This window comes from Cygnus olor, chromosome 2 (genome assembly GCF_009769625.2).
Source record: "Cygnus olor isolate bCygOlo1 chromosome 2, bCygOlo1.pri.v2, whole genome shotgun sequence".
Lineage (NCBI taxonomy): Eukaryota > Metazoa > Chordata > Aves > Anseriformes > Anatidae > Cygnus > Cygnus olor.
The window spans coordinates 148,117,183-148,125,277 of NC_049170.1; the positions used below are offsets into that span (position 1 = coordinate 148,117,183).

General features: G+C 41.8%; 1 long non-coding RNA gene across 2 annotated transcripts; it reads left to right on the plus strand.

Annotated features, from left to right (window-relative positions):
• The first annotated feature begins 1,119 nt into the window (after window positions 1–1,119).
• Window positions 1,120–7,881, plus strand: LOC121066300. 2 transcript variants are annotated; one of them, XR_005817652.1, is made up of 4 exons: window positions 1,120–1,178; window positions 3,254–3,334; window positions 4,916–5,074; window positions 6,769–7,881. It is a non-coding gene; the product is annotated as an uncharacterized LOC121066300 (long non-coding RNA). The 2 variants fall into 2 exon arrangements; XR_005817651.1 differs by lacking the exon at window positions 6,769–7,881 and having other exon boundaries at window positions 4,916–5,218.
• The last annotated feature ends 214 nt before the right edge of the window (window positions 7,882–8,095 follow it).

Genomic DNA, 8,095 nt, shown 5'->3' on the forward strand with positions numbered 1-8,095 from the left:
AAGTCATGAGAGGGCATAATGCACAGCATACACATTTGTCATTAGACCATAACTGTAGAAATCCAATTAAAAATATAACATCTGATCAGAGTCAGAAACAGAAATGCTCTGCTGTCCCACAAAAAGCCCTGCAAGAGTTTGGCTAAAAGAGACTGTCCAGGCTGCAGCCAAATGGTGGAGACCATAACAGCTCCAGCATGTCCCTATCTGCAACATCAGCTGGAATGCAGGAGAAACTGATTTCAAGTCTTATAACTAACGCCAAGCAAAGACTGTCCTGCACACGTTTTAACTCCAAGATCATAGTGAACAGCATCTGTAGAAATTCAGGAATAATCCCTGTAAGAATGAAAGAGTTCCTATACTGATTTAGACTTCAGGTGCAGCCATGTAAGTACCCTAGCTCCAAAAGTGAACAGTCAAGGCTGATAGGGATAGAGCATAAACCATTATCCATAAACCATCTTCCCTGGAGATATTCAAGACCTGTCTGAATGCCTACTTGGGCAACTTTCTCTAGGGACCCTGCTTTGGCAGGGGGGTTGGACCCAATGATCACTGAAGGTCCTTTCCAACCCCTTCAATTCTGTGATTCTCTGATTATACATACCACAGGTTAATACCAGTTTCCAGCCTTTATATTTCAATTTTCTGAGCACAGATATGACTGATACACAGATACTATTTATTACATTTTACAGTTATTGTCCCTGGATATTCCTGAGCATGTTGCTGTTGTCACTTTTAATCGAGTCAGAAACATGGAGGGACAATGAGGCTAAATGACTCAAAACACATATAAGATGTTTACTGTTAGAAGCACGGCTGGAACTCAGGAAATGGCTAATCCTTCCTAGTCCTCCTTGAGAAGCTGTAGAAAACTGTGGTACTGACGGCATCAGGAGTCTAGACAAATTGTATAGGGTTCAGTGAATATTTCTCTAACATCCTTAGGTATGTTTTTTGTTGTTGTCATTGCTTTTGTTTGTTTGTTTGTTTTTTCCCTTCTATAGATTTTTAGTCCATTTTGGTAGAACAGAACATTCTCCCACGTGTTATAGTACTTTTTTATTTGGCTTGTTGATTTGTAGGTCTGAAAAAAAAACCAAAAACTGAACATATTTTCACTATTGATGCTGAAGACACCCAAAGATTTCATGTTCTGAAACCATCCAATGGTAAGGAGACCATCTAATGCATAAGGAAATGGGAAAAAAAATCATTTATAAAAGACCTCACAAGAACTGGTCATTTCTAGTCACAAAATTTTAAATGAAATATTGTCTGCAAGTGTTATTCTGTCAAAGTAAAATATTTTCTTAAAGTTACTGAATTCCAACAAAGTTTATGTCTAGAAGAAGATTTCTAAACACTTGTCAGATGTATGCAGAAAGAAATCTAAATTTCATTAAAAAAAATATTTTCAATCCTAAACCAGTCATAGAAATATAATTCTTTCTCACAGAACAAATCAGAGGGTTAGTTTTCCTTCCAATCTAGAGCAACAAGTTTTTAACCCTGAAAGCTGGTACCAAAGAGAATTGTCCCTCTGAAGACAGCTCTCTATAGCAGTATTATTCCCTGCATGGTTACTCTTTGACCTGCTGTCAAATGCAAAATCAAACACCTGTGGCAGATACATAAGGCTATGTGTGCCACTGTTGATCCATCTGCAATATATTACAACCTAATTTATTACTAAGGGTGGTTTTCAAAGGGGATTCATTAGACAGAGTCCACTGCATAGTTAAGAAACTGTTTTTCTTCCCACCATTCTAATTTTCTCTTCTTCTCAGGTTTCTGCTTCTTTTCATGCTATGGTGGTGATATTAAGCGCTGGTGAGACAATATTTGGTCCAAAACCAGTCAGTCTGTTCTGGGCAATTAATATGGGTGGTGAGCGTTAGCTGACCCAAATTTTGTGGGTTGGATAAACCATAAGAAGTGGTTAATTATCTTCTATAGCCCATATCTGTTTAATGAGGGGTGGAATTTCTCATTTATACAGAATAAATCTGTGAGTTCTGGCATTGTCCTAAAAGAAAGACAGCAATAACTGTCTCCTAAAGGAACAAGATTTTTCACATGGCTGTCTGTGAGTTATATAATGATTTGGTGTAGGAGGCTTAACTATGGTTCTGGTAACTGTTGATAGTACTTAGTATTAGAACCAGATTACTGCATCCTAGGATTACAATCATGGAAACATATACCTTGCTAAGGTCAGCTCCAGATTTTCCCTTGGGATTGCTTTCATCTCCTTTTTAGACAACAGGTATAAAATCAGCTACAGCTTTCCATGATAGCAGATTTTAGCTTTGTGGTTTCATTGTCACATGCAATATATTAAGCTGCATAAAGAATTTGCAGAGAATTACACTTGCTTCTCCTAAATCTCTCCCTCTGCCCAAAGTAAAGTCATCTCACCTGGTCTGCCCTGTCTGCAGAAATTAAACAATAAACATGTGTTTTTACCTAGACTGGAATTGTTGAAAATTTCCTTCCTGAACTTTATCTGAGTCGAGTCACACATTCAGCATTCACTGTTGTACTATAAAATGTAGACCACTTCTGCTTTTCTCTAGAGAAAACCACAAATGCTGCCCCTTCCTACCACAGATTAGCAGTTTATGGAGAAATCCAACGGCTAAATCACAAAGTTGAGGGTACTTAGAGTCTGTTGTGACATGGTTTTTGAAATACTTTCCTTTCCCTTTCTTTCTGCCACATTGGGCACTGCTACACTAAATTAAAATTTCTGTCACTTAAAGTACAATCAAAAAGCCCATGCTGCTTAGTCACAAGTTGTCACTTGAGGTTTTGATGACGAACATTTTTGACATCTGGTAACAAGTTGCAGCTCCTGTCTGAAGAAGTCCCTCTGAGGTTAAAGGCTAATGATAATCAAAAACGAGGCTGTCTGGTTTATTGTAAAACTGTTTAGTTTAGATCAAACTCTTTGATATTAGTGAAACTGCCTCATCTGGGAAAGGAAATGACTTAAAAGTGATGTAGCGGTTCTTAAAGGGAATCAGACAGTGGGAGACGCATACAACTTGGCTGTCTTGCATGCTGAATTTAATCAGTATTACTATTAACTCATCAGATGGTGAAAGGCGGAACAGTATTTCACAACAGCTTTTATTATGCACTTTGCTAAAAATGAGGAAATAAAGTGGGTGTGCAGAAAGCAATGATGTAAACAGAGGAATTTTCACTCTATCATATCACTCATCACTTTCTCTGACAGCAGAGCTTCCCTGACTCAGCCATGCACTGGGGAAACCGGGGCAGACACAAATGAGCTGTGATCCCCCACCCTGCCTATGACACGGTGAGCGTCTCCCTCCTGCTGCTGTCTGGGAGAGGGCTTATTTCCAATGAAGGCTGCCCTGTGTCTAGGGGATGACTGATTCCTTCAGACGCAAAACTTTTCATTCAGGTCCCTCGAGTTAAGAAGGACACTCCCTAAGTGACCCCACCTCGTGCTCCTCCTGCAGCCAGAGGTGTGTCCTCAAGGCAATGTCCCCACCACTGAACCCTGCTGGTAGACCTTCAGATAACCAGTGCAATCTGCTGGCTGATGTGCAGTTTGCAGGCAGCCTCCATCAGGATAACTTTTTGTCCTGGATTTGGCTGGGATAGAGATAATTTTATTCATGCAGGCTCATATGATGTTAAGTTTTGGTTTTGTGATGAAAATAGTGGTGCCAGCACACAAATGTTTCAGATGTTGCAGAGCAACACTCACCCAGAGCCAAGGACTTCCCAGCTCCTCATGCTGCCCTGCCAGCGACGGGCTGGGGGTGCCCCAGGGGCTGGAAGGGACACAGCCAGGACAGCTGGCCCCAAATGACCAAAGGGGCATCCCACACCATGTGGATGCTCAACAATGGCAGTTGGGGGAAAAAAGAAGGCGGGGGGTGGTGGGAGCAGTGGCATTTGTCTTCCCAAGGCACCGCTACATGGTGAGCCCTGCTGTCCTGAGGGGTGGCTGGCACCTGCCTGCTGGTGGGACAGGGCAAAGGAATTCCTTGCTTTGCTTTGCTTTGCTTTGCATGTGCGTGTGGCTTTTGCTTTGCCTGGTAAACTGTCCTTAACTCATGAGTTTTCTCTTTTACCTTTCCAATTCTCTCCCCCATCCCACTGTGGGGGAGTGAGTAAGTGTGTTTCGCTTAGCTGCCTTCCAGGGTTAAATGATGATTCTTTTGCTCAGGAAAAAAAAAAAAAAAAAATTAAAAAAAAAAAATGAGAGAGACATTTCGAGCTTGGCTGAATTGCATAAACATTCATACCAGGTGCTGTTTTAGGCTTCTCAGGGTTTCTTTCCTAGCCAGGTGCTGGTCTGTGAGGGTGCAAGTTTCCCCTAGATCCTGTCCCATCTACCTTGTGCAGATGTCTTGATAAGCAAGGCACCTAAGATAGCATTTGGTGTGTGTTTTGGCAACTGAATTCCTCCACAATGGATTCAAAACTGTCTAAACACATGTTTTGAAGTAAAAGCATGGAAAATTTCTACTTTCTTGGAAGACTAAGGCATTGCAGACGTGTAGGTGCAGGAAAGTTACTGCTGATTACAGCTTTATTCATATTGTTTCTGCTTCAGTTCTAGTCACGGCTTAGTTCAGCCCCATCCTCCTGGCAATCATATCACACTGAACAGTAAAACTACTGGTATGTTTCTATGGTTAGAGAGCCAAACCCCCATGCAACCATGAAAGTCCTGTTGTGCTACGTGTTCAATATTCACATGGTGAAAGATAGTGTCAACTTCTTTACAATCTTTCATGGGACAGAGATGAGCCAAGGCTGAAGGCTTATCAGCAGAAATATTTAGGTATCAGTCCCATTGAAACCAGTAGGGAACTTATGTTTCAGTACTTTTGTGATTTGTGTCTCCTGTTTTTAATTACAGCTCTCACTCAACCATGAGCTGTAGACATACTGCAGGCATCTGAATTTTAACTGCATTAAACCAGTCAGGACCAGCTGCATGATGAAGCAGAGTTTTGCTTGGAACCAGAGCCGATGATACTGTTATCCACCCATCACAGCTTACCAGGACTTCTGGACAGTAAGAGTGTTGTCTCCCTAGTGCCTGCCCATCCATGGCAGAAGTCAATGCCAACCACCCATAGGAAAGTGGTAAGCACTGACAGGATATGAATGGCCAAAAAACAAACAAAAACCCAACAACTTATTAGGAAGCAGGCACTGATAGACATCTTATTGTAATTAGGAATAAATAATAAATCCTTTCTCAAGAGAGATACTTGCTGTAAGTATCTGGGGGGACTCTCTGGTGATGTACTACAAGCATCTCCTGCTTCAGCTGCTCTTTTCTTTCCGCTAGAAGCATGACACGGAGAATGAGGTGTTAGACATTACTGACATAAATCAAGAACAATACGTGAATTGCTTTAAATCTGAATTGATGGCCAGAGAGAGATCTGCAGAAGCTCTTTCTCAGCACAGACAGGTGACACATGCCACAGGACAAACAGGATATCTGCTACAGGAGACCTGGGGTTCACCCCTGTATCTTCTGGATATGGTAACATCAAGTCAGGCATTAGGGATCACAGGTCTTTTCTTTGCAAGCTCCTGGGCAGCTTTCTCATCCTTGATGCACACTGAGCTTGCCACTCACCAGCAGCTTCCACTTTAGCAGTGGCACATATGGGTAGTTACTTGGGTCCAGCTTGTGTAGCATGTTACAGTTCTTCATTGTGAACATATCTACCCACAGGTAGAAAATTATGTGTGTTCTCTACAGCTTCTGTGTGCTTCTGAAGAGCAGTTTTATGTCACACAAGCTGTTCTGGCAGAAGAACCCACGCTAGCTATTCTTTGAATGCTGCAAAGAAACCATAAATTTCTGATGCTGGAAATCCCATGCTCCTTCTGGCTTCGATGGTTAGCAGTTATTCAGGGTTTTGCTGTTGTATTTCTGTTGGGAAGGGAAGCAGATAGAGTCATGCAGAGTCTTTGTGCAATCCTATTTATTTGCGAGAAGTGCATGCCAGGTCTCCTTGCCCCACAAAAAATAAGAGCAAGCAGGAGGTGGTTTCCTTGCTGGGAAATCCAAATGTGCCAGAAGCTTGTTGCCTGTTTTTTTCCAAATTTAGTATTTTGCTTCTCTGGATTTTTCCTGGCCTTCTCTCTCACACCTCTCTGCTCCCACAGTTGCAGTCAGTCCAACAGAAATCCTTTCATCCCATGTAGCTTACTTATTCTTAGCCACTACCTTAATGATTGGCGCTTTTGGCAGGGACCTCAGCAGTCTCAGTTACCTCTACCTCAAGGAACATTTTGTGTTCCTTCCATTTAACCTCTGTGACTAATGCTCGGTAAAAGCTTTTTCCAAAAGATATGCTATTGTCACAACAAGAGTGACTGCAAGTAATATTATGTTATATGTTAGGAAGGAATCAAATGAGAAGATTAAGGCAGTCCTTTTAGGCCCTGCAATCTATGAATAAGCTCCTCAGGCGGATAGCCTGATGTCAGTTTTAAAATCTTCCAGACAGCCATTGAAATCAAGGAAGTAAATTCTGTTTCTGGGAGACTGGGATCATATATATATATATATATATATATATATATATATTTTTTTTTTTTTTTAACTAAAAAATTCTTTTGTATTGTGAGCCCAGGTCAGTACGGGCTTAACCATTTGGTTACATCACTGGCCACTGAGGCTGTGCTAACATGCTTAAGGACATGACTTGATTTTCATATGTCTTACTCCAGTCTTCTCTCTTTCAGGGCTTCTGACCCACCACTGTTCCTTGCACTGCCTGTCTCGTGTTGCAGTGCATACACAAAATCACAGAAAAATTCAAGTTGGAAGAGACCTTTGAAGACCCAGTCCGCCTCTGACTGACTCCCTGCTAAGACAATGGAAAACTTAGTCATCTTCCTCAGATCCCTCTTCAGCTCAGTTTGGAGCGTCTCTGAGGAAGGATGCAGTGTCTTACAGGAAAGCTATGGCTGAGTCATCCTCTGGATCCCTTTCTTTCAGATTAGCAGTCCCTTTTACAATAACTAAGCCATTTTATTGTATTTCTCAAAAATTGTTCCTTAGCATGGCACTCACCCTATGATGTTTGGACCTGTGTTGTAGGTGGGATTGTATCAGCACTCCGTGGAGAGTTCATATCTCCCTTGGGTGAGCAATGTCAACAATACTCCATTACCTGACCATTAAAAGCCCTGATGTCTCCTATTGCCCTCACATACATTTGGTGAACGATGGTTGAATCTGCCTCTTCTGCCTCTACAAAATCAGAAACCTGAATTTGAAACCACTCTACTTCCCTGGAACATCCCCATTTAGGGAAACCAAGCCAGAACCAAAACATCCTATTGAATCCAAAGCTAGTAACGTGGGGGACTTCATCTTGCTGATGGATACAGAGGACAGAGCAGCATCTTTTCCTGAGTTAGGCATCCCATGCTCAGCCATTCCCCAGGCAGATGGACAACAGCAGTGATATCCTGGCGGAGCTGGTGAGACACTTTAAAGCCAGGCACATATGTGATTAACATGAGCTGCAGAGCCCCACTAATAACTCTGAATTTGAATTTACAGTATTAACGAGACGGTTGGAACACATAACCTGAGGTCTTGCCAGGAGGGAATGTCCCCAAGGCAATGACGATGAAACACACGGATTTTCTGAGGGAAAGAGACACTTTCTGGAAGTTCAGCCAGCAGTGCTGGCAGGACTTGCAGTGGCAGCATGGCAGCCTTACTCCTCTCTAAAGCAGGATAGGGGAGAGAAGCATGGTGTGCCACCAAAAAAATGGGAACCACAGGAACTGATGTGACTTGCAAGTATCAGGAGGAAGATGTGGCCAGGTGGGGATGATTCTTCCATCCCAGAAAAAAAAAAAAAAAAAGAAAGAAAAGAAATTCTTGATGTTTTTCCCATCCTGTGTCATAATTTAAAAGAAATTCTGACTAATTCATTTCTTTGGTAAAAGAACAAGTAACTTTGTGACAATCCTCATGATTTGTTTGATTTGTTTAGATACCAGTGGGATATGTTTTAATTTTTATCCGGATATTATTTCTCTAATTAGCGTCCAT